The sequence below is a fragment of the Pogona vitticeps genome, chromosome 5 (assembly GCF_051106095.1).
Source record: "Pogona vitticeps strain Pit_001003342236 chromosome 5, PviZW2.1, whole genome shotgun sequence".
NCBI classification, from domain to species: Eukaryota; Metazoa; Chordata; class Lepidosauria; order Squamata; family Agamidae; genus Pogona; species Pogona vitticeps.
The window spans coordinates 120999139-121024555 of record NC_135787.1 but is presented as its reverse complement, the minus strand read 5'-3'; the positions used below and the strand labels follow the sequence as shown (position 1 = coordinate 121024555).

The 25417-nt window shown below is 39.9% G+C and overlaps 2 long non-coding RNA genes across 2 annotated transcripts in view; one reads left to right on the top strand and one right to left on the bottom strand.

Annotated features, from left to right (window-relative positions):
- Nucleotides 1-5136, bottom strand: part of LOC140707769 (uncharacterized) — a 21782-nt gene extending 16646 nt beyond the window's left edge. Inside the window, exons 1-2 of the long non-coding RNA XR_012087943.2 lie at nt 5040-5136; nt 672-761 (exon numbers count right to left, since the gene is read on the bottom strand). This is a non-coding gene — a long non-coding RNA (uncharacterized LOC140707769). The remainder of the gene's footprint in view (nt 1-671; nt 762-5039) is intronic.
- LOC144589537 (uncharacterized) lies at nt 90-25417 on the top strand. Its single transcript, XR_013545702.1, has 2 exons — nt 90-17231; nt 20643-25417. It is a non-coding gene; the product is annotated as an uncharacterized LOC144589537 (long non-coding RNA).

The window sequence follows — 25417 nt, the reverse complement described above, 5'->3', positions numbered from 1 at the left end:
CACCAGACTGCTGTAGCGCCTTGTCAGTCAATTTCCAAAATTGGTATTTGTCAACGATGACCCATCACTATGCACAAAAAATAACATGGGTGCTGGCCCCTGAAAGTCAAATATGCTACAGTGGCTAGGACGGAGCATACGGTGTTCATAGAGCACCTGCCTAGCGCAATATTCACTCCTTTTCCCCTTTGATCGACTTTCGATCGGTGTATGTGAATGAAGAGGGTGTTACTCTCGATAAAGATGTCCTGTCTTTGCAGAGCCAACTGTGTTGTATCTGCCTTGCTCCTGGCTACTGCCTCACTTATTCTAAGGGCTCCAAAGAATGTTACTAAAGACACAGAATAATCCCAGAGGTGACAGAAGCTCATGTTGATACACTCTGATATTTACATTAATTAAGAATCTCCCTCTTCTCGTTGTGCACTATCTTTAATGTCTATTTCTGGCCTCAGGCTGCCAACATTACCTTCAAGGTTGAATACAGACATATCTTCCTTGGTGAGGTAGACAATTGTAGTGGTTTTTTGTCGTAACTTGGGCTATGGTTTCCACAGTCCAGTTCTGGGCTCACCCTCTGTCTTCCTATAGCAATCAAATCATTGCCTTTTATCAAACACTTATTTTCCTTGCTAGGGAGGGAAGCACTGATACTGCAATTGTTGTTTTACCTTAAACTTTCACTCAGCCACACCGAACAGAATCCACCAGCCATGCATGGCAGCCTGAAAGAGGATTACCAAGTCCCTGGTTTTTGCCATCTGTCCAAGACCAAAAAAACAGGAGATTGTCAAGAACAGATAAGTCACAATCTATGGATAGTGGGCAATAATCAATTTGGTGGGTCACCATTGTATTAGCCTGCTTTTACTGGACCTGACAATTGTGACTGTTTACCCCTAAGCAGATGCTTTTCAGGGGGAAATAATGAATACAAATGTTAATCTATAACTGCAATTTCCAAGTCAACCCCATTAAATTTATTTTATGAGAGAAGAGAGGAAATTGTGCTGCTTCCAGAGGAAGAAGTATAGCATAAAAATGCCATTATCAATTAGTTTTGATTTCTGGCTGCTTCCTCTGATTGTACCGATCTAGCATTACTGACTGCAACAAAGAGAAAAAGTAAATCCCATCTCGGTAAAAAGAATGCATGAATAATAATACTGATACTGTACAAGATCAGAGAATATTTCCACTCAGTTGCATATGTCTATCTACGTGTGACACACCCAAGTCATAAAGTGAAGGGACACATTCTGGGGAGAATGGTTTATCTCAATGGCTGAGATTTTACTTCAGAGTAAGTGAAATTGCATAATTTGTGGCAGCAAATTACAGCTAATTAGCAAAGTAGCTGTGCATTTCAACCAGAACCTCGTTAATTTGCTGCAATTTATTGTCATTAATTGATGTCCTTTCACTTACTCCAAAGTAAAACTAAGTAGGATTCTAGCCACTATTTTATGTTTAATCCTTTTGCATTTTATATACTGTATTAATGTACTTGTCATGAAATTGGTAAAAAAGGGGTTAATAGATTTCCATTGCCCTGTGAAATTTAGACCTCTTGATTTGTGCCAGAGAGAAGTGGCTGGAAGTAGTGAAAAAGACTGCCCACTAATTGGGTGACAATTTACATTTAGGTGTTATCTGGTGGGAAGGCCTGCATCCAAGGTCCAAAGAATTCAGATAGCATCCAGGAGAAACAAGCAGCGAGAAGCGATTCTGTGGCAGTAGAGGGTCGTAGGTTGAAGGAAAGCTGTTTTGAGTCCCCTTTGAGCTCCTTAAACTCCTTTAAACTGCCAATTTTAGGAGAAGAAAGACTGCAGCTCCTCTATGCTGCCGCCATCTTCCCAGTCCTAAGTCAAAGACATGACAGCTGCATCCAAGGTCATAAAACATTTTTCTCATGGTACCACATTAATTAAGTGAAAACTGGTTTCAGCGGAACAGCAGGAACAGGCAAGAAGGAAGCGAGTGGAGTTACTTTGAGAAAAGTTACTCTCTTTTGGAAGGTTCAAGGCAATTGAGAATTTGATTGGTATAATACCCTCAAAAGGTCTGGAAAGATGGATGATGGGTATGAAAATGAATTTTTAAAATGAATTTAGTTAATTTGGCTTAGCTTCTCTGAGGAGACAGTTATGCTAGTTTGCTGTCTTGTTACTTAGTCAGTGTTCTGCATATGCTCTGGAACTATGTTTCAATTCTGCTGGGTTATAAGTATTAGTGCAGGATAGCTAGTTTTCCTATTTTCTCTAGAACTGTTCTAGAATTGCTTAGTGTTAAATATTTTGGAATGGGTATCAGCTTCATGTTTTTTATTCCTTTGGAATTAAGTTTTGAAACTTTGAATTTTATTTCATTTTTTACATTTTGCAACATCTTTAATAAAATAATGAAATTTTCACAGCAATCTGGATATTTTGGGAAAAGATCATTTGTTGGTAGTAAATCCAGGTCTTGCCTCAAGCATCTACTGTACCCCTTTCTAATTGTGGGTATTTTTTGTATTCCTCCCTGGTGAGGTTAGCATGCAAGTCACAGTGTGCAACCTTGTGAGCTTTGGTACTCCCTGGAACAGTCAGGAGTCAGAATGGCTCAGAGTGCTAGGAGGAGATCAGATAGGAAGATTTTCCTCAGCCATCAACACATTTAGTCCCCCTGGAAATCAACCACACCAGGAAAGTTTGGACAGTGTGACTGAGTGGCTTATGTGGATGAATCTGCCCCTGAACAAACAAGGAGTCCTGGAAACACACCGTTCTATTGTATAGTGGGCTAGTTCATGTAGCCTCTACTCTAAAAATGGTTTACACAGGTCAATACACTGGCTAGAACAGTCTGATAAAAACTGAAATTCAATCTTATGCTTTTACAATTTTAACCGTGTATGGATTTGTGACTACTATGTGGGAAAAGAAGTTAGCAGGAGAATGAATTTGCGCCATCATACAAGCAGGCATGTGCACATTTCACACATCTATTGTAAATAAAACAGGAAACAATGTGCTAGATAGACTTGCAAGCACATGTGCCTACGTCTCATATGGACAAACAGGTGAAGCATGTCCGCTTCCCCACACCAACTCCTGAAATCTTATTTAAATGCTAAAACCAGAAACAACCAATTGAGAAGGAGAACAATATAACTAGATTACTGCCCCCCCCCATTCTCCTTCACCATCAAAAGAACTGATCGGCAAATTGTAACTTTTTGAATAATTCTGTGCCATTGACATCATGTGCCAGTTTTGCCTTATTCAGAGTCAGCCATTTCTACTTTTCTACTCTTATCTTTTCTACTACTCTCTGTTCTAGAACTGGCCCTCAACATGTTGAGCAATGGCAGCATGAAGTCACCAAAGTGGTGGGGCAACCACCACCACCCCAAGCTTGGTCCTCAAGTCACAGGTGATAGCCAGCAAAGATCTTTCCCAGTTCTTCACACTGAGATCTCTCCTCTGGAGATGACAAGAATTGGACCAAAACAGCACTTAGACTCTCTCTGAGCTCTAGAACCCAATTTAGTCCCACATATTGACAACCATATGAATATGTCAAAGAACAGCTATCTAGAAAAGTAGTTCTAATACGTAGCAATAGGAAGCCAAATTTCTGAAAACATGCTTTGGGATTTAAACCATCTGTCCTTTTTCACCCCATCATACACCTTGTCTTTAACATTATTGAGCTGAATAATACAGTACAACCTTTAAAGTATTGTTTAAACCACTGGTTCTTAACCTTGGGTTACTCAGGAGTTTTGGACTGCAACTCCCAGAAGCCTTCACCACCAACTGTGCTGGCTGGGGTTTCTGGGAGTTGCAGTTCAAAAACACCTGAGTCACCCAAGGTTAAGAACCACTGGTTTAAACAACATTATCCTTCAATTCAATTTATGTGTGAAAGAATTCTAAGAACACACCTATCAACTTTTTAGGTTTAGTGAAAAGTGGGCCTTAATCATGCACACTGCTTTTGTACAGAGTTCCTTCACTTGAGCAAGAACCCTGTCTCATCGGAGTTGCACAAGGTTCCTTTCTTGATCATCACGCCCTCCATGTGGGTGCCTGAGGCGTGATTTGTGTACATCCACAAATGCAGGCTGGAATTACTCATGCCAGGTAAGAATAGCCAACAGGTAACTTTTCACATTTAATGAATATGTTAAGCAGTTTATGTGAACATTTCCATCATTAGCTGTTTTCTAAGAAATATCTTTTTTTTTCCCCTCCAGAAAAATAACGGGACTTCTATGTGAAACAAGCTGACTTCTGTTCTGTACAGGTGGGTCCAGGAACACAGTGTTGCCTTGTGCAGGGGTTCCTGATCAGTCTTCCAGTCAGTCAGTATGGCCTCCTTCATAGGGCTCCATCCTATTACCATTCCCATCCATTTTTCTGGGTCCTGTTTCCCCAGGTGAGACACCATTCCACAGCCAATGAGCAGGGACAGTCCTCACCAGTCTAATCTGAGGTTCCAATACATTTTACAGTACTGTGGTTGCTTAACTGTTTCTACCTCTGCAAAATAGAGCTCTCCCCTCTTGTGTGGATAATGTTATTTCTGGCTACACAACAGAGCCACACATCCCTCTCAGCTTGGAAAACAGAGGGAATGATAACTCATTCAGGAGGACAGGTGGGTACGATGTTTCTACTAAATTACAAGAACGTTCTACTGCTCCAAAGTAATAAGAGTGACATTCAATGTACATTACTTGGGATTAATTCTCTTTTAATTCAATGGAGCTTTCAGCTGAGTACTGCATAGGGTTGAAATGTGAATCCCACTAATTCATACGGAACTGACTTCCTGGAGAGTGAGTTTAGGATTGCAGCCTTAGGCTTTCTCTTACTATGGCATTAAAGAAATATCAGTTCCTTTCCTGATTGCTTGCTGCCCACCTGCTGATGGCACTAAGCAGAAGCAGATGCATGCTGGTCTGATCAGATATTACAAGCTACTAAATTTGCAAATGAGCCAATTAAGCCCTCGTTATTTTGAGAGAAGGGGGGGGAACAGCAAGCTACCTTTGCTCAGAGTGTATCCCATATCACTCCTCCATCTTGTGGCATTGAATGTTGCTTTATTCATCCATAGAGAATGACTCTTCAGCAGTGAATCTCCTACATTCCTGTTATACAGAATAGAAATTTGGGTATCATTCACTGTGAGACACTAGAAACTGTGGAACAGTCCAGATGATCCTTCACATATAGATTCCCATGTGTACCAGATTAAAAGGAGTAACAACCAGACTGCAGACTGAAACGTTTTCTCCAGGTCAGTCCTTAAACTCTGATCTAGATGAAGAGAATTATGGTCTTATCTTATATAATATAATAATCTTAGAACTGGAAAGCTGGAAGAGACCCTATGGATCATTGAGTCCAGCCCCTGTTAAGGACGCAAACAAGGAACTAAACTCCCAACCTCTGGCTCTGCAACCAGAGACCGAAACCACTGAGCTATCTAGCAGTTCAACCTCATAATCAATATATCTGTGGCACAGAGGGCCCAAACATTATGTGGAAGATGGGTTCTGGAACAAATTTGTAACATACTTATCTCTACATCAATACCTTAATCCCTTGTCTCAGAAAGAACTCAGGGAATATATCTTCAAGCTTTACTTGTAGTTTACCTCACGTTTTCCCTCAGAGTGACAGGTATTATAGCCTGGGGCAGGCCTCTCTGGATCCCCCCCAGCTATTAAAAAATGCAGCCTTCCCCCCATGTGGGTCCTCTGGTGGCTTTGAAACCCCAAATTATATGACCGTCTCCATTTCGCAAAGGTAATAGATGATATGGGGAACACAATGAAACTTTCAGAAAGATGGACTAACAAAAAGAAAGTCAAATTTCAATCAGTCTCCCCAATATTGCCTTCTGTAAGCATAAACAAATGGTGAGCCCAAGTCCCACATACCCAGAAAAAGACTATAGTCTGTGCTATCAAAAGCCACAGGATGTTAGTAATGTTTTATCTCAAAATCTATGTCCTGACCAAGGCAAAAGTCTGTCTCCTTTCTGAAGAGGTATAAACAACAACAAAGGCTTGAAATTACCTACAGAACAGCAGTTGAAGGACATCAGTCTGGACATACACCAATAGCAAAATTATTTGACTTTCAGCCTTCCTTTAAATGCTTTTAAAAAGACCAATGGATGGTTATATTTTAATTCTGATGCTAAGTAGTGATCTTTAAAATATTATGAACTGGCTCTGTGTCCAGGTCTTTCATAATTGACTTCGATAATAAAGGAAGAAGAGAACATTTGCTTACCTAGCAGAATTACTTCCAGTCAATTTAATTAGAACCCAGTGTTAGCAAGCAGGGCTGACCTCCTGGGCTCTTTTGCTGACAATATTTATCTAAAGCCGGAGGAGGATTACATCTAATTTCTGAATGCCTTCCTGCTGCCTGTCTATCTCACTCTAAGATAACCCATTCTTCTAATATCTGACTAAAAAGAAAAAGCTGTCCATTTTGTCTAGTATCCAAAGATTCTCTTTCAGAAATGCCAGAAGGAAACCACACCAAGGCTGTTTTCAAACTACAAATACAATATAAATATGAATCAAGAAACAGCAGGCTTCGTGTTGGTTGCCTTTTGGTTAGGTGCCACAGTTTCGGCTTTCTCACTGGACAGGCTGACTTGATCCAAGAGCTAATTGTATTGACATTAACCTGTTCTTACAAGCCTCAAGTATCAATAAATCATTTCTTTAGTGGTTCTAGCTTTAACATGGGATTGTTAATGTACTGTACCTGAACTGACAAATAGGCTGAGAAGTCATTCATTTCCTGGAAGATGCATTGCTTTCTCAAGCTGCACTTCCCATAGCTGTGAGAGGACCTTTCAGAACTGAGATTTCAGAGTAGCCCATCAATGCATTACTTAAATTGTTTTAGCTTTAATGGCTCTCTCTTCATAGATACCTGATTCCTCTGGAAACCACCTAAAAGTGATTCACATTTTTTTTCCTGGGGGAGTGGCTGGGGGGGATGTTAAATGAAAGTGCTCTGTACCTTTTTATAGACATAATCATGGAGCTCTTCCATGCCAATGCAGCCCACATAAACGTCCTCTCTTTTTATCATCTCTCTAAAACAACAGCAGGGATAGCATTTGAAAAATAATGACAGCAAACTTGCACGCCTTTTTATGCACCCATCAAAGAATTCAAGTAATCAATGGCTCCCCCCCCCAATTAGCTGTTACAGAAACTAATTGCAGTAGAAATTCACAACTCTGAAGTGAGAAAATTGCTACAAGCACAGTGTAACAGTGAAAGGTGAAGCCTGCTGATTTGATTTTTGTAAATTTCTTTTTCACTCTACTGCAGATAAGCTTTAAGCACTAGGCTCGTCAATTTATACTACAGACATAAGATATTTCCAAGGAAAAGGAATAAACATCATGCAAAACCCCAATTTTCAGACCAAGCCAAAGCACCATCTCAGCTCATGATTGTGGAACTAAGAGCTCAAATAGATACAACCTTAAATAATAGTAGAGTAACTTTGCTGTAACTTTATAGACTGCCATAAAGACGAACAAGTGGGTCCTAGATCAAATCAAGACTGGACTATCTCTGGAATCAAAAAATGTTGAAACTGAGGCTGTCCTACTTTGGGCATATGATGAGAAGGCAGGATTCGCTGGAAGAACACAACAATGCTGGGAAATGGCAGAAAAAAGGAAGACCAAGTAAGATATGGATTAATTCCATAAAGAAAGCCACTAGCTTGGGTTTACAAGAGCTAAGCAGGGTTCTTAAGGATAGAATGATTCGAATGTCGCCATAATTTGGAGGTGACTTGAGGATACATAACAACAAACTTTAAATATTTGTGTATAGTTGAAGATACCTTTCTCTTTTGCATTCAAGTAAGCTTGTGCAAACCCAAGATGGATCACTGCCAGAATACATAGAGGGAAGAAGTTTAAACTCCACACACATACACACACATCAGTATTTCAAATTCTGTTACCTCCAGGATCGCCAAAGGAGCAGGGGGATTTCACGTTGAAGATTGCGTTATTTTTTCTGTTCAAGCAACGGCAAATTTGGAAATTAAAAAAGCAACTATATATATATATCTTTTTTTCTGTGTCTTTTGCTTCACATGTAGCTGAATGATGCTTTTTTGTTGCTTTTATGGTCTCTTGCTAACCTCAGCTCTTTTTCCGCTTCTGCCTTCCTAACGCCATCCCTGCAGTTCTTTGCTACTTTCTTTGATGCCTGGCCTTTCTTCCACTTTCTATATCTATCATTTTTTAATTTTCAGGTCCTCTCTGAACCTTTTGTGAAGCCATATTACTCTGCCTTTTTTCTCTCTTTGAAATCGAGAACTCAAGTAGAACATGGTCACTTTCCACCAGAGTGCCCCTTATTGCCATTTCTTCCACCAAATCATCTCTATTGGTTAGAATCAAGTCAAGGATAACTAATATTCTAGTTTCTTCCTCTACTTTTTGTAGGAGAAACTTCTCAGAAACGCAAGCTAGGAATTTCTTAGAAGAGCCATATCGGACAGAATTTGCCTTCCCATAGTATTTGTAGATTAAAACTCAGATTCTAGCTGTCCAGGAGACTTAGGTCAAAGCTGCAGTTATGTGAGTCACAGAGTTGTATTTAAGATGACTGGGGTCTACTGATGCTATGGTGTAGCCCAATCATTTGGAGCTGTGGAGAACAAGGAAGGACATTTTAACTCTTTCTGTCCCTGCTATGATCCTGAAAAAAATCACTTCTCTGAAGTTTTGAAGTTCCCTCTGATACCAATACAAGTATAGATTTGTGCAGATGGATTCGTGGAGGAAATGAGTTCACTCTTCTCTTCAATTTTCTGTTTCAAGCATGATCCAGGAGCTTAGAGAAGAGCAGACGAAAATAAAGAGTAGGGAAGAAATTGTCTAGAGAATCCATGGTGTGTATGGAAAGATTAGAGCAGGACAAGATAATCATCACATGTCTAGTAGCAAATAAAGAAAGGGAAGAAGGAGGTGCCAGAAGAGACCAACAGGATGGAAAGACAGCTGAAGAGGTCAAAGTGGATGTGCTCAATTTTAGCAACCAGCTCATACAGAATATCGACCGGGGTGGGGGCTGTATCTTACAAATGGTAAATGAGAGGTGGTCATTTTGGCTCTGCATCTGCTCATACAGCACATCAACTGCTGAGCGATACCCTTGATCAGAAAAATGCTTAGAGTTTACTGTTCAACTTGGCACAGAGCTCTTCAGAAGCAAATCCTTCGATTATTCCAAGTTAAATTCATCTCAATAGTTGCCCCTTCATAGTTGCCAATACATTATGTTTCTATTATTATTATTTTCATTTACACAGCAACTTGAATTCATATGGTTCTTTTGTGAGTTCTATAAATACAACATGACACGTATTTTAGAACTGGGGGAGAAAAAGCTATATGACCAAAATATGTGAATTTAACCCAAGAATTTAAGGAGAAATCTTACTGCTGATACCTGAGTGACTTTGCCTTGGGATGAAATGCTACTGAACATAAAGGGTTTTAGTTTGGATTAACCATGTGTACTATTGACCCATTAGCCTCAACATGGGGCACCTTCATCAGTTTTGGGCTGGGTTTTGAATTGAACATCTTTTGCAAGAAATTTCTATATGTCTTCAAAAGAATAAAGAATTTTCCCCAGCAGTTCAGGTTTAAAATAGGTTTGCACAGATTTACACACTGTGACTGTATAGTTTTAACAAGCCCCACTTCAGTCATCTTTCTCTGGAAGAGTATTTAACATTGTGCCCCTTGAATAAAAAGAAAACTGCCCACCCACTCTGGAAAGCTGTGTGCTTTTCTGTAGATATTCAACTGCTACAAGGATTCATGACTGGCAGAAGAGGCAGCCATTTTTAAAGGGTTGAAGCCATTCTGTATTGCAACTTTAAAGGAAAAAAAGCATCTCAGAGCAGAGCTTTCAAGAAAGAGAGGGCTCTAATTGTCTTCCTTCATACAGCATTTTGCATTCTCCCTGAAATATAGCTGAAACAAAAAAGAGCTTATTTCAAGGTGGGTGAAATGGTTTAGAAATTGATCTTGCTGATTTGTTATGACACACCTCTGGCTAATAATATAACTAAGGCAAGGATTTCTATGACCTAAAATGTCAAAAATCTGCAAGCATTTATGACCTTAAAATAATTTAAATATGACCAATTAAACAAAACATATGGCGTTACCATTCTTCTGAAGTTAGCACCCAATTTTTAAAAAATCTGTGCTTACACACACAGAGAGACACAGACACAGACAGACACACAGACACAGACACACACACACACACACACACACACACACACACACACACAAATTAAAAGGTTTATTCTTCTTCGATTCCAGTGCAGGAATCTAGTACTGACGGAATCAAATGAACATTTTGAGAGTAAAATGGTCATGCCTGGATTAGTTTTCATCAACAGCAGAATTACATTGGATAATCATGTGCATCTTGAAGTTATAAAATTCTAAACTCCTCTTGTCCATCAGTATGTTACTGTATCTGGAAAAATTCTGTTTTACATCATAAGAGGTTATAGGAACAAATTTGAAAACCAGCAACTCATATGAAGAAAATTCTGGCTCAGTCATTAAATTTTTCCTTCAAGTCCATTTAGAATGTTAATTATTTTGTAAAATCTCGAATAGCCCAGATTAGATTGTAACACTCTTAGCAGTTTGCTTGCTTTAAATGACCCGCAGTTTGTTTCACAATTTTCAGTGCATCACTAAGTTCTATTCCTACTGTTTCAAGGCAGGTGATTGCTCTTAATAATTGACTGAAGTAAGATTTTATATATGCCGAGTTTCCAGCCAAGGACAGAAAATGAATCTTGCACAATCTTGATGGAGAAAGTTTCAAGACAGTTAAATTCTTCACTGCAAGGAATCATAATTTCTGAAACAATACATAGGTACAACCAGCCAAGTCCCTCAATACATCATGACAGGTTGGGGAGAAAGAGCCAAAGTAGGAGCAATATTTTTGAACTTTTATACTTGAAGTGGAGCTTAAATGAACAATTTCCCCCAAATTAAAATTATTTAACCTACATCCAGGTAGATGCTTCGAATCTCTTCAGTCACTCTGGCATGTGATGTGGATCATTTTTGAATAAAAAAAGTTTAAGGCTGCCTTGATCATGTAAGTCAGAGGTTGTCAACCCCTGGTCTGCAGAGACAGACCTCCTGCCCTCCCCCGCATGCACTTCCCTCTCCACAGCTGATTTGCGCATGAGCACATGTGCCACCACCAGTGTGAGCGCTCCCCCACCCCTTCACGCATACACCCGAGCGCCTGCGTGAAGAGGATGTTTCCCCTTTTTGCATCACTTAGCTAGAGTAGTTTCATAGAATCATCAAAGAGCATAGCATCAGCTGTTTTAAAATTGTCGTTTTGCGAGAATCGGTTCCTGAAGCAGTGAACAGATCATCACAAAGCGAAAAAACCCCAAAAAGATCATCATAATGCGGTTTCGTTGTTAAATACTATGTGAGAGAAAGATAATGAAGAAATCTGAATCAACTCATTTGAAACGTGGTGTTGGTACAAATAGTATAGCCAAAAAAGCAGGAAAGTGAGTGCTCAAGCACATCAAGCCTGAACTCTCACTCAAGCAAAAATGTGAAGCCTGAGCCTATCCTACCATGTCCATCTCATGGACTACAAAAGTGCTCGGAATGAAATATGTTGTTTGGAAGATGGGATGGACAAATAGATGAAGAAGATTTAATATGAGATGGGTTGATTTTGTAAAAGAAGCCATAGCTGTTATTTTGCAAGATCTGAGCACAACTTAATTCAAAAGTCACTATTGCCAGGAAAAGGGGGGGGGGGCAGCAGGATCCTAGAACAGCCTAATATGAGATGTTGTTCATTTGCAAAATCTGAGCAGAGCTCTTAATGATAGGGCATTTTGGAAGTCAGTAACTCTAGAACCTGAAGCGCCTCAGACTTCAGTGTAGTTGTGTAGTAGAATGGGAAGCTCTAAGTCCTGTTTCTTTTTCTCTCTCCTTCCTTTTTTCTAGGTTGTGACCAAGAAGGGCCTCTTTTTCATAAGAACATCCCAAGAGTTGCATCAATTCAAGCATCTCAGGAAGGGACAGGCCAAGAAAGGAGAAGGGCAGAATGGAGCGCCATCCTGGCCTGCAGGACAACAGGGAGAAGCAGTTTCATAGTTATAAATTTTTCTCCCATTTCATAGTTACAGGTTTTTTGGGGGGGGGCATCTCTTTTTTTATTTAACTTATGGAGTGCTGTGTGGTGCTGGCAGCACAACATATTGCTGCATGTGTGTGTAGCAACAATGAGGACAAAGAGACTGTGTGGAAGTTTGCATAAAACGTGTGCTCCATAATATCACAGCCTATTTCACACTCTGGAAAATGAACTTTAATGAAGCTCATTGGTTTAAGATGCATTCACTTTTCCTGATCACACCAGTAGATTAATATGATGTCTATTTCCCCCAGATTTACATCTTCAATAGATTTTAGAAGCACCAGGTGTTTCTCTTTACAGTGTCGTTCAAGGTTCTCCAGCAATCTCCATTTATTTCCTGTTTTGCTGCCTTCTTGTTTTATCCCCCATCTTCTGTTCTAAACTTCTGCTTCCCTAAACGACTTAAGCAGTGGTTTACAGATACTGATGCAATCAAGGATCTGTGGCTTAGTAGAGGTAATCCTGTCAAGACATCCCATCTGCCGCAGCTTTCCACCACAAGTGCTCATGGATCCAAGAGGCCTATGAGGTCTAAAGGAAGGACATGTTGCCTCAAAGTATACTATCTGGAATTCAGCAAAACTGATCTGTAGTTCTGATTCAAGTGGAAGTGGGAGAGAGCACAGCTTTTCTATTGTATTTCCAGGCTGAAGGAGGAGCAATTAGCCTTTCTTTGTTTTCAGCACAGCAGGAGGACCTGGGATTCTCAAGAGGCATCCAGATTACAATTTCCCTCATCCTTCACCACTGGTCAGGCTGGATGGGGCTGATGGGAACCTGTGCCCATGAATATCTGGCGGGACGCACACGGTCGTGCTCTGAACCCAAGGCATTTATTTCATTTATTCCCCACCATATCCCAGGACCGAGGTGTGAGTGGAAGACAATGATTTACCCAAGGCCACATTTCTTGCTCCTGTTCCAAGGTGCCACAAGAGAAATTCAACCAGTAATATATGTGTAGTTTCTAATATTCTTAGGAATGTATTGTGTAGCAAGAGTATCTTGAATAAATTTTTATTTTATAGCACCTCACTGTCCAGTGTTATGTTCCATCTAAAATGTCTGTCAATGTATTCCTACTCTAATGGCACATGGGGAGGATTTCTAATTTAGGTGTGATCAGATGGCAAGAAAGGATCCTGTCTGTTCATACTGCGGAGAGCCGCTTTGTTGGAAGCAATCATCCCTAAAATGATCCTTCCATCAATGCAGGAATTGCTTCAGCCTTGCCCCCCCCCCCAAAAAAAGAGTTTTGTGCCGTGGAACTCAAAATTCCACCTTGGACATAGATTGGGGTCAGGCTGGTTCAAAATCTCTGTCTCATGAGACCTCCTGCCCTCCCTCGCATGCACTTCCCTCTCCACAGCTGATTTGTACATGAGCACACATGCCAGCACCAGTGTGAGCGCTCCCCCACCTCTTCACGCATACACCCGAGTGCCTGCATGGACAAATAGATGAAGATTTAATATGAGATGGGTTGACTTCGTAAAGGAAGACGTAGCTCTTAGTTTGCAAGATCTGAGTACAACTTAATTGGAAAGTCACTACTGCCAGGAAAGGGGGAGGCAGCAGGAACATAGACCAGCGTAATGTCAGATGTTGTTTATTTGCAAGATCTGAGCAGAGCTCTTAATGAGAGGGCATTTTGCAAGTACGGGGAAATGACATGTGGGCCACATAGGTGGGAGTGTGATCAACACATAACCAGCACCTCGTTAGGTAGCTATGACAATGTATGTGATTCCGCTTGGACACATATGAAATCCTAGCAGAATGTTGCATTTGATTAACTTAAAACAACAACCCAAAAATTGAAAGATTTAATGTGGATGATGAGCCTTGATCAACAAGAGTAACCATGTTACTCTGGAACTGAGTGATCTTGGCAAAGCCATTATGACACATCTTCCTTTGTGACCTCCAGCCCTGCCTGCTTACCTGTCAGAAGGACAGAGCTCCCCTGGCAACCCTGAGCGCCACTATTCGTGCTGATACTCCACGAGAGCAGTTTGTTTTTTGTTCTGAGAAACAACCTGTTGTTTGAGGATCACTTTTCTTCCTATAGTTGCACAATTATCCGTAGTAATAATTTGGTTTTTTAGTTATTTAGAACTTTTAGCTAATTATTGAAAAAAATCTTGTTTATTTCTGTGTTAAAGAGAAGCATGGGTAAAAAAGTAAGTATATCTCCTTTTTTACATGGCTTGTATAATCTAGCTCTTAATGTAGGGCATTTTGGATGTCAGTAACTCAAGTAGAGTGACAAAGATGGGGGAAAAGGAGGTTCCTACCTCCCTTATGTCTCCCTAACCTCCTCCCCAGTGTTCTCCCTTCATATAGCTGCTGCCATTGATCCTGTTACTATTGTATCCTTACTCACGAGTAAACTAGGTAAACTCACTTCTGAGGAAACCAGTAAACCTTGTTTAAGATAATCCCTAGTCACAAAGCAAAAAACAACAACAATATTTTCACATCTTCACTGAGTGAGTCTTTGAATATTATTCTGATTTTCTTTAAAAAATTAATACTTGCAAGTAAACCTGGTTAATTTACTAGTGAATAAAGCAGGTAAACTGACTTGTGAATAATCTCGGTAAACTTAATCATAAGTATACCAGGAAAAACTTGCTTTGAGGTCATACCCAGCCACAAAATTTAAAACAAAACAAAACAGTAATTTCATAGTTTCAGTGAGTTTCTGAATGTTATTCTGTTAAAAAAAGCATACTTGTGAGTAAACCAGTTAAGCTTACTCCTGAGTAAACCAGGTTAACCTACTTATTAGTAAACTCAGTAAAATAAGCTTTGAGATACATGCCAGCCAAAAAGCAAACACTAATTTGCTCAATAATTTCACAACTTCACTGACTGAGCTGCTGGATATTATTATCAATTTTAAAAAATAAAAAGATTTGGCCAGAAAGGAGTTAAATGCTATTTTTCACACTGAATTGAAGGGCAGGGCTAAAAATGATAGACTTCTAACACCTGCCCTGCATAGTTGCCTGGCTAACTCCAAACACATTCTGATTGGTCAGAATACTATGCTATGCAAATAGCTTTGTGCTTTAGAACAATCAGAGTTATAAAATAGTAAATTTTAGAGCTTTTCAATCTGAGATTTAGAGCCTTTTCATGTAATTTTTTTAAAAAAAGAAGATAAAATAGAGGTGTGTTTTTCAGGTATGCAAAATTTGTCTTATCAGTGAATTTCATCTGTCTTAAATCAGCCAGAATTCCAGGTCACATGGTTCTGCAAGAGGTAAAACAGTCTAACTTTTTAAAAAATCATAACTTTGATGCCCTTTATCCAAACATCCCCAAATTTAGAACACAGCACAAACAGACCTTCTGTTACATCCATGACAAATTTGGTGCGGATCCAAGGTCCAGTTTCATAGTTAAAATTTTTCACAGTGGTGCCTAGCTTAGCGATGTTAATCTGTGCAGCAAAAATCGCTGCTAACCAAAAACATCACTAAGCAATCTTTAAAAGCCCATAGAAACGCATTAAAACATCTTTAATGTGTTCCTATGGTCTTGAAAATAATTTTTATATGGGGCATCCATATTGTTTAGTTTCGCTTAGGAGTGCTGTATGGTGCTGCCAGAACATAATATTGCTGCACACTTGTGCAGCAGTAATAACTGATAGTCAAAAGGCTGCTTCCATACAAGGTGGAACCCTAGAAAATCAGGATTCTTGGTCAGGAACCTCTCTGTTGCAGACACATCACTTTCCATGTGGAGAAAGGGACGCTGCAGAGGGTAGAGAAGAGGCTTCTTTAATCTTGTTGGAGAGAACTGGAGTACATAGCAACCACATAAAGATGTGCTCCCTCTAACCATGTAATCTGTGGCCCTCTGCCGGATGCATGAAAGACAGTTCTTTTTTGTCTCTAAGGAGATTCTGCCATAGATACATTTGTAAAGCAACTCAGGGAAAATCGGAGTAAAGAAGGAAATCAAGAAGGGTTCAGGGAGTGTGTGTGAATTTAAAAAGCATTAATTCAAGAAAAAAATCCTTACAAGCATTAATTCATGCACTACTTTGAAGAACCGTAGAGGTATTCTGCGTTAAAAAACAAATACTGGTAAAAATCCTGTTGGGGTTTTAGACATAAACAAGAATAATTGTGGCTAAATGACATGTGGGCCACATAGCTGGGAGTGTGATCAACACATAACCAGCACCTCATTAGGTAGCTATGACAATGTATGTGATTCCGCTTGGACACCTATGAAATCCTAGCAGAATGTTGCGATTTGATTAATTTAAAACAACAACCCTAAAATTAAAGGATTTAATGTGGATGATGAGCCTTGATCAACAAGAGTAATCATGTCCAGAAGTGAATCATCTTGGCAAAGCCATTATGACACATCTTCCTTTGTGACCTCCAGCCCTGCCTGCTTACCTGTCAGAAGGACAGAGCTCCCCTGGCAACCCTGAGTGCCACTATTCGTGCTGATACTCCGCAAGAGCAGTTTGTTTTTTGTTTTGAGAAACAACCTGTTGTTTGAGGATCATTTTTCTTCCTATAGTTGCAGAATTATCCGTAGTAATAGTTTGTTTTTTTAGTTATTTAGGACTTTTAGCTAATTGTTTTTTAATTTTTTTTTTATTCCCGTGTTAAAGAGAAGCATGGGTAAAAAAGTAAGTATGTCTCCTTTTTCACATGGCTTCTATAATCTAGCAGCCTATGGACAACATTAGTACCAGAGGAAGTGGTAAACCTTGTTTCTCACCTTCTCTCCTAAGCTGAGACGAGTAATCTCCTTTATGAGAAAAAGGACGGCAAGAGTTGCTCCTTTCCTGGTTAAAGAAGGAACAGAAAATGTAGAAAAAAGAGAAGAAGACAACTCACTCCCTAACAGCACTGAAGAAAGCAACCCACTCCCCACAATCCCCACAATCCAAGAAGAACATGAAGAAGAAGAAGAGGTTGGTGTTAGCAAAGAATGTCACTGGTAAAGAAGGTCAACCTCATCCATACTTTGTCAGAGAAAGATAATGAAGAAAGATAGGGAGAAAAATCAATTCATTTGAAATGTGGTCTTGGTACAAATACTACAGATAGCCAAAAAAAAGCAGGAAAGTGAGTGCTCAAGCACATCAAGCCTGAACTCTCACACGAGCAAACATGAGAAGCCTGAGCCTATCCTACCATGTCCATATCATGGAAAACAAAAGTGCCCAGAATGAAATACTGTATATTGTTTGGAAGATGGGGGTGGACAAATAGATGAAGAAGATTAAATATGAGATGGGTTGACTTTGTAAAAGAAGCCATAGCTGTTAGTTTGCAAGATCTGAGTACAACTTAATTGAAAAGTCACTATTGCCAGGAAAGGGAGAGGCAGCAGGAACCTAGAACAGCCTAATGTGAGATGTTGTTTATTTTCAAGATCTGAGCAGAGCTCTTAATTATAGGGCATCTAGGAAATCAGTAACTCATGTAAATGGACAAAGGAGGGGGGAAAGGAGGTTCCTACCTCCCTTATGTCTCCCTAACCTTCAGCCCAATATTCTCCCCTCATATAGCTGCTGCCATTGGATACTGTTACTACTGTATCTTAACTCATGAGTAAACTAGGTAAACTTGTGAGGAAACCAGTAAACCTTGTTTAAGATAACCCCTAGTAACAAAGCAAAAAAACACAATATTTTCACATCTTCAGTGAGTGAGCCGTTGAATATTATTCTGTTTTTCTTTTAAAAAAATAATACTTGCAAGTAAACTGGGTTAATTTACTAGTGAATAAAGCAGGTAAACTGACTAGTGAATAATCTCAGTAAAATTAATCGTAAGTATACCAGGAAAAACGTGCTTTGAGGACATACCCAGCCACAAAATTTAACACAAAACAAAACAGTAATTTCATAGTTTGAGTGAGCTTCTGAATATTATTCTGTTTTAAAAAACATACTTTTGAGTATACCAGGTAAACCTACTTATTAGTAAGCTAAGTAAAATAAGCTTTGAGATAATCCCTAGCCAAAGAGCAAACACTAATTTGCTCAATCATTTCACAACTTAACTGACTGAGCTTCTGAATATTATTATCAATTTTTAAAAATAAAAAGATTTGGCCAGAAAGGAGTTAAATGCTTTCTTTCACACTGAATTCAAGGGCAGGGCTAAAAATGACAGACCTCTAACACCTCCCTGCATAGGTGCCTGGCTAACTCCAAACACATTCTGATTGGTCAGAATGCTGTGCTATGCAAATAGCTTTGTGCTTTAGAACAGTGGTTCCCAACCTTCGGCCTCCAGATGTTCTTGGACTTCAACTCCCAGAAATCCTGGCCAGCAGAGGTGGTGATGAAGGCTGCTAAGAAGTGTAGTCCAAGAACATCTGGAGGCCCAAGGTTGAGGTCCACTGCTTTAGAACATTCAGAGTTATAAAATAGTAAATTTTAGAGCTTTTCAATCTGAGATTTAAAGCCTTTTCGTGTAATTTTTTTTAAAAAGAGGCTAAAATAGAGGTGTGTTTTTCGGGTATGCAAAGTTTGTCTTATCAATGCATTTCATCTGTCTTAAATCAGCCAGAGTTCCAGGTCACATGGTTCTGCAAGGGGTAAAACAGTTTTACTATTTAAAAAATCATAACTTCAAAGCCCTTTATCCAAACATCTCCAAATGTAGCACACAGCACGAACAGACCTTCTATTAAACCCATGACAAATTTGGTGCTGATCCAAGGTCCAGTATCATAGTTAAAATTTTTCACAGTGGTGCCTAGCTTATCGATGTTAATCTGTGCAGCAAAAATCGCTGCTAACCAAAAACATCACTAAGCAATCTTTAAAAGCCCATAGAAACGCATTAAAACATCTTTAATGTGTTCCTATGGTCTTGAAAAGTAACCTTAAGCGAAAATCCTCCATTGCGGCGGCCATTTTCGGTGCCTCTAAAGCGAGGCAACATAGCGGGTGGCCATTTTGTTTACCCAGTGGCCATTTCAGAACCGCCGATCAGCTGTTAAAAATCATTATTTTGCGATGATCGGTAAGCGAAACAGGGGACCAATCATCGCAAAGCAATTTTTCCCCATAGGGAACATCGCAAAGCGATTGCAAAAGCGATCGAAAAAACATCGTTGGTATGTGGTTTCGTCGCTAAACGGAGTGCCCATTAAGCAAGGCACCACTGTATTTGGGGCATCCATATTGTTTAGTTTCGCTTATGGAGTGCTGCATGGTGCTGCCAGAACATAATATAGTAATAACTGATAGTCAAAAGGCTGCTTCCACACAAGGTGGAACCCTAGAAAATCAGGATTCTTGGTCAGGAACCTCTCTGTTGCAGACACATCACTTTCCATGTGGAGAAAGGGACGCTGCAGAGGGGGGAGAAGAGGCTAGGTTGTCTTCTTTCATCTTGTTGGAGAGAACTGGATTACATAGCAACCACATAAAGATGTGCTCCCTCTAACCATGTAATCTGTGGCCCTCTGCCGGATGCATGAAACACAGTTCTTTTTTGTCTCTAAGGAGATTCTGCCATAGATTCATTTGTGAAGCAACTCAGGGAAAATCAGAGTAAAGAAAGAGATCAAGAAGATTCAGGGAGAATGTGTGAATTTAAAAAGCATTAATTCAAGAAAAAAAAATCCTTACAGGCATTAATTCATCCACTACTTTGAAGAACCGTAGAGGTATTCTGCGTTAAAACACAAATATTGGTTAAAATCCTGTTGGGGTTTTAGACATGAACAAGAATAATTGTGGCTAAATGACATGTGGGCCACACAGCTGGGATGTGATCAACACATGACCAGCACCTCATGAGGTAGCTAGGACAATGTATGTGATTCCGCTTGGACATCTATGAAATCCTAGCAGAATGTTGCGATTTGATTAATTTAAAACAACAACCCTAAAATTAAAGGATTTAATGTGGATGATGAGCCTTGATCAACAAGAGTAACCATGTTACTCTGGAACTGAGTGATCTTGGCAAAGCCATTATGACACATCTTCCTTTGTGACCTCCAGCCCTGCCTGCTTACCTGTCAGAAGGACAGAGCTCCCCTGGCAACCCTGAGCGCCACTATTCGTGCTGATACTCCGCGAGAGCAGTTTGTTTTTTTTTTTGAGAAACAACCTGTTGTTTGAGGATCATTTTTCTTCCTATAGTTGCAGAATTATCCATAGTAATAGTTTGTTTTTTTAGTTATTTAGGACTTTTTTCTAATTATTTAAAAAAATCTTGTTTATTTCCGTGTTAAAGAGAAGCATGGGTAAAAAAGTAAGTATATCTCCTTTTTTACATGGCTTGTATAATCTAGCAACTTAATGATAACATACTGGAGGAAGTGGTCAACCCTCTTTCTCCCCTTCTCTCCTAAGCTGAGACGAGTAATCTCCTTCATGAGAAAAAGGACAGCAAGAGTTGCTCCCTTCCCGGTTAAAGAAGGAGGAGAAAATGAAGAAAAAAGAGAAGAAGAGAACTCACTCCCTAACAGCACTGAAGAAAGCAACCCACTCCCCGCAATCCCCACAATCCAAGGAGAACATGAAGAAGAACAACAAGAACAACAAGAACAAGGCAATCCATCCCCCTTTACCTCTGAAAAAGCCAACTCGCTCCCCAATGTCCTTGAAGTAGACAACCCACTCCCCAACAGCTGTGATGAGAAAGCTCCAACTGATATAATGGTTTCTGCCTGGATGCTGTATCCTATTTGGCCTTGGCTGTGAGGAACAGTCTTCTGTCCATAAGTGGGTAAATCACATTACAGTTATACTTACTAGCTTGTCAGCAAACTCAAAGATCTACTAAGAACCCAAATGAGGGGCCAATTGTGATGTGACCATCACAGTAAATTCATATGTTATACTTGACATTGTTCTCACGGTACACATGGTCATTTAAACGGTTGTAACATCTAGAACCTGAAGTGCCTCAGACTTCAGTGTAGTTGTGTAGTAGAATGGGAAGCTCTAAGTCCTGTTTCTTTTTCTCTCTCCTTCCTTTTTTCTAGGTTGTGACCAAGAAGGGCCTCTTTTTCATAAGAACATCCCAAGAGTTGCATCAATTCAAGCATCTCAGGAAGGGACAGGCCAAGAAAAGAGAAGGGCAGAATGGAGCGCCATCCTGGCCTGCAGGACAACAGGGAGAAGCAGTTTCATAGTTATAAATTTTTCTCCCATTTCATAGTTACAGTTTTTTGGGGGGGGGCATCTCTTTTTTTATTTAACTTATGGACTGCTGTGTGGTGCTGGCAGCACAACATATTGCTGCATGTGTGTGTAGCAACAATGAGGACAAAGAGACTGTGTGGAGGTTTGCATAAAACGTGTGCTCCATAATATCACAGCCTATTTCACACTCTGAAACATGAACTTTAATGAAGCTCATTGGTTTAAGATGCATTCACTGTTCCTGATCACACCAGTAGATTAATATGATGTCTATTTCCCCCAGATTTACATCTTCAATAGATTTTAGAAGCACCAGGTGTTTCTGTTTACAATGTCGTTCAAGGTTCTCCAGCAATCTCCATTTATCTCCTGTTTTGCTGCCTTCTTGTTATATTCCCCATCTTCTGTTCTAACCTTCTGCTTCCCTAAACCACTTAAGCAGTGGTTTACAGGTACTGATGCAATCAAGGATCTGTGGCTTAGTAGAGGTAATCCTGTCAAGACATCCCATCTGCCGCAGCTTTCCACCACAAGTGCTCATGGATCCAAGAGGCCTATGAGGTCTAAAGGAAGGACATGTTGCCTCAAAGTATACTATTTGGAATTCAGCAAAACTGATCTGTAGTTCTGATTCAAATGGAAGTGGGAGAGAGCACAGCTTTTCTATTGTATTTCCAGGCTGAAGGAGGAGCAATTAGCCTTTCTTTGTTTTCAGCACAGCATGTGCCCTGCAAGCCAGGACTGGAGAACCTGGGATTCTCAAGAGGCATCCAGATTACAATTTCCCTCATCCTTCACCACTGGTCAGGCTGGCTGGGGCTGATGGGAAGCTGTGCCCATGAATATCTGGCAGGACGCACACGGTCGTGCTCTGAACCCAAAGCATTTATTTCATTTATTCCCCACCATATCCCGGGACCGAGGTGTTAGTGGAAGACAATGATTTACCCAAGGCCACATTTCTTGCTCCTGTTCCAAGGTGCCACAAGAGAAATTCAACCAGTAATATATGTGTAGTTTCTAATATTCTTAGGAATGTATTGTGTAGCAATAGTATCTTGAATAAATTTTTGTTATATGCACCTCACTGTCCAGTGTTATGTTCCATCTAAGATGTATGTCAATGTATTCGTACTATAATGGCACATGGGGAGGATTTCTAATTTAGGTGTGATCGGATGGCAAGAAAGGATCCTGTCTGTTCATACTGCGGAGAGCCACTTTGTTGGGAGTAATCTTCCTTAAAATGATCCTTCCATCAATGCAGGAATCGCTCCAGCCTTGCCTCCCCCCCCCCCCCAAAAAGAGTATTGTGCCGTGGAACCCAAAATTCCACCTTGAACATAGATTGGGGTCAGGCTGGTTCAAAATCTCTGTCTGATGAGACCTCCTGCCCTCCCTCGCATGCACTTCCCTCTCCACAGCTGATTTGCGCATGAGAACACATGCCAGCACCAGTGTGAGCGCTCCCCCACCCCTTCACACATACACCCGAGCGCCTGCGTGAAGAGGATGTTTCCCCTTTTTACACCACTTAGCCAGAGTAGTTTCATAGAATCATCAAAGAGCACAGCAATAGTGGAATTGTTTGCTTTTTGTAGAGTTTCACATGTTAGAAGAAATACTTTGCCATCCTTGTCACATTTCAGAGTGCCAATAATTTCATTAGCTACATATCTTCCATTTACATCAGTTGATTTATCTATTGAAATCCATATTTTATTATTGTCAACAGCAGATCTTATCTTTCCTAACACATCTTCATAGCACGTAGAGATGTAATTTTTCCTTAGAACTAATTCATTTGGAATTGGGTAACAAAATGTCTGAGGCTACCACTATCTACCACTGAAAATACAAGCTGCTTTAGGATAGCTGATGCTAAAGCAGCTGAAGTTATGGAGCTGCTGCACTAAAGAACAGGAAATAATGAAAAGCAAGTTATGAAAATTAGGGTGTAATAAGGCTAAGGATAGCTTAAAAAATTTAATTCTTCAAAACAACAACAACCCTCCAGTTTATGAATGTGATATACAGTATTGTGCTTGTGTACCCACAATTCCAAAACCCAGGAAATGGCTCAGTATTGCTCCACAATATCGTGCCCACGTTGTTAGCAGGAAAAAGCTTTACATAGCAAAGGAAAGTCTAAATGCTGACAACACCAACGGTACCAGTCAAGACGATCTACAAACACCCGTTCCACTCCTTACCATTCACACCAGTTGAAACATAGTCTTGACAGTTGTTTGTGTTTGGATGAGAAGTGGTTAACTGATGAAAAAAGGAGTCTGCCACTGGGATTTTCCTGTGTGCAGTGTCACTTTGTGAATGATAGTGATGTTGGGAGACTCCATTTCAACAACTTGACCATTAACTTGTGAAGTTTCTCAGGGTTCCATGAGTCCTCATACTATTTCACATATACATGAAAAACCTGAAACAGGTTGTCCAGAATTTTGTGGTCTGGTACTACCAGTTTGGTGATGATACCCAACTTGATCTGTTCCAATTTCTAATCTCTTTCTTTGAGTTAGGCAGGTTGAGGAAGAAAACCTATATTGGACCAAATTCTCTACAGAAATGTTGTGTGCATGCTTTCCAAAATATGTCCTTTAGCTATTTGAAATTTTTTGAAAAAGGAAGAGGTTGGTGTTAGCAAAGAATGTCACTGGAAAACAAGGTCAACATCATCCATACTATGTGAGAGAAAGATCATGAAGAAAGATAGGGACAAAAAATCAACTCATTTGAAATGTGGTGTTGGTACAAACACTACAGATAGCCAAATAGAGCAGGAAAGTGAGTGCTCAAGCACATCAAGCCTGAACTCTCACTCGAGCAAAAATGAGAAGCCTGAGCCTATCCTACCATGTCCATATCATGGAATACAAAAGTGGCCAGAATGAAATATATTGTTTGGAAGATGGGGTGGACAAATAGATGAAGATTTAATATGAGATGGGTTGACTTCGTAAAGGAAGCCGTAGCTGTTAGTTTGCAAGATCTGAGTACAACTTAATTGGAAAGTCACTACTGGCAGGAAAGGGGGGGGGCAGCAGGAACCTAGAACAGCGTAATGTCAGATGTTGTTTATTTGCAAGATCTGAGCAGAGCTCTTAATGAGAGGGCATTTTGGAAGTCCGGCAAAATGACATGTGGGCCACATAGGTGGGAGTGTGATCAACACATAACCAGCACCTCGTTAGGTAGCTATGACAATGTATGTGATGCCGCTTGGACACATATGAAATCCTAGCAGAAAGTTGCGATTTGATTAATTTAAAACAACAACCCTAAAATTAAAGGATTTAATGTGGATGATGAGCCTTGATCAACAAGAGTGACCATGTTACTCTGGAACTGAGTGATCTTGGCAAAGCCATTATGACACATCTTCCTTTGTGACCTCCAGCCCTGCCTGCTTACCTGTCAGAAGGACAAAGCTCCCCTGGCAACCCTGAGTGCCACTATTCGTGCTGATACTCCGCGAGAGCAGTTTGTTTTTTGTTTTGAGAAACAACCTGTTGTTTGAAGATCACTTTTCTTCCTATAGTTGCACAATTCTATGTAATAATAATTTGTTTTTTTTAGTTATTTAGAACTTTTAGCTAATTTTTTTTTTAAAAATCTTGTTTATTTCTGTGTTAAAGAGAAGCATGGGTAAAAAAGTAAGTATATCTCCTTTTTTACATGGCTTGTATAATCTAGCTCTTAATGATAAGGCATTTTGGAAGTCAGTAACTCAAGTAGAGTGACAAAGATGGGGGGGAAAGGAGGTTCCTACCTCCCTTATGTCTCCCTAACCTTCCCCCCAATGTTCTCCCCTCATATAGCTGCTGCCATGGGATACTGTTACCACTATATCCTTACTCATGAGTAAATTAGGTAAACTTGTGAGAAAACCAGTAAAGCTTGTTTAAAATAATCCCTAGTCACAAAGCAAAAAAAACACACAATATTTTCAAAACTTCAATGAG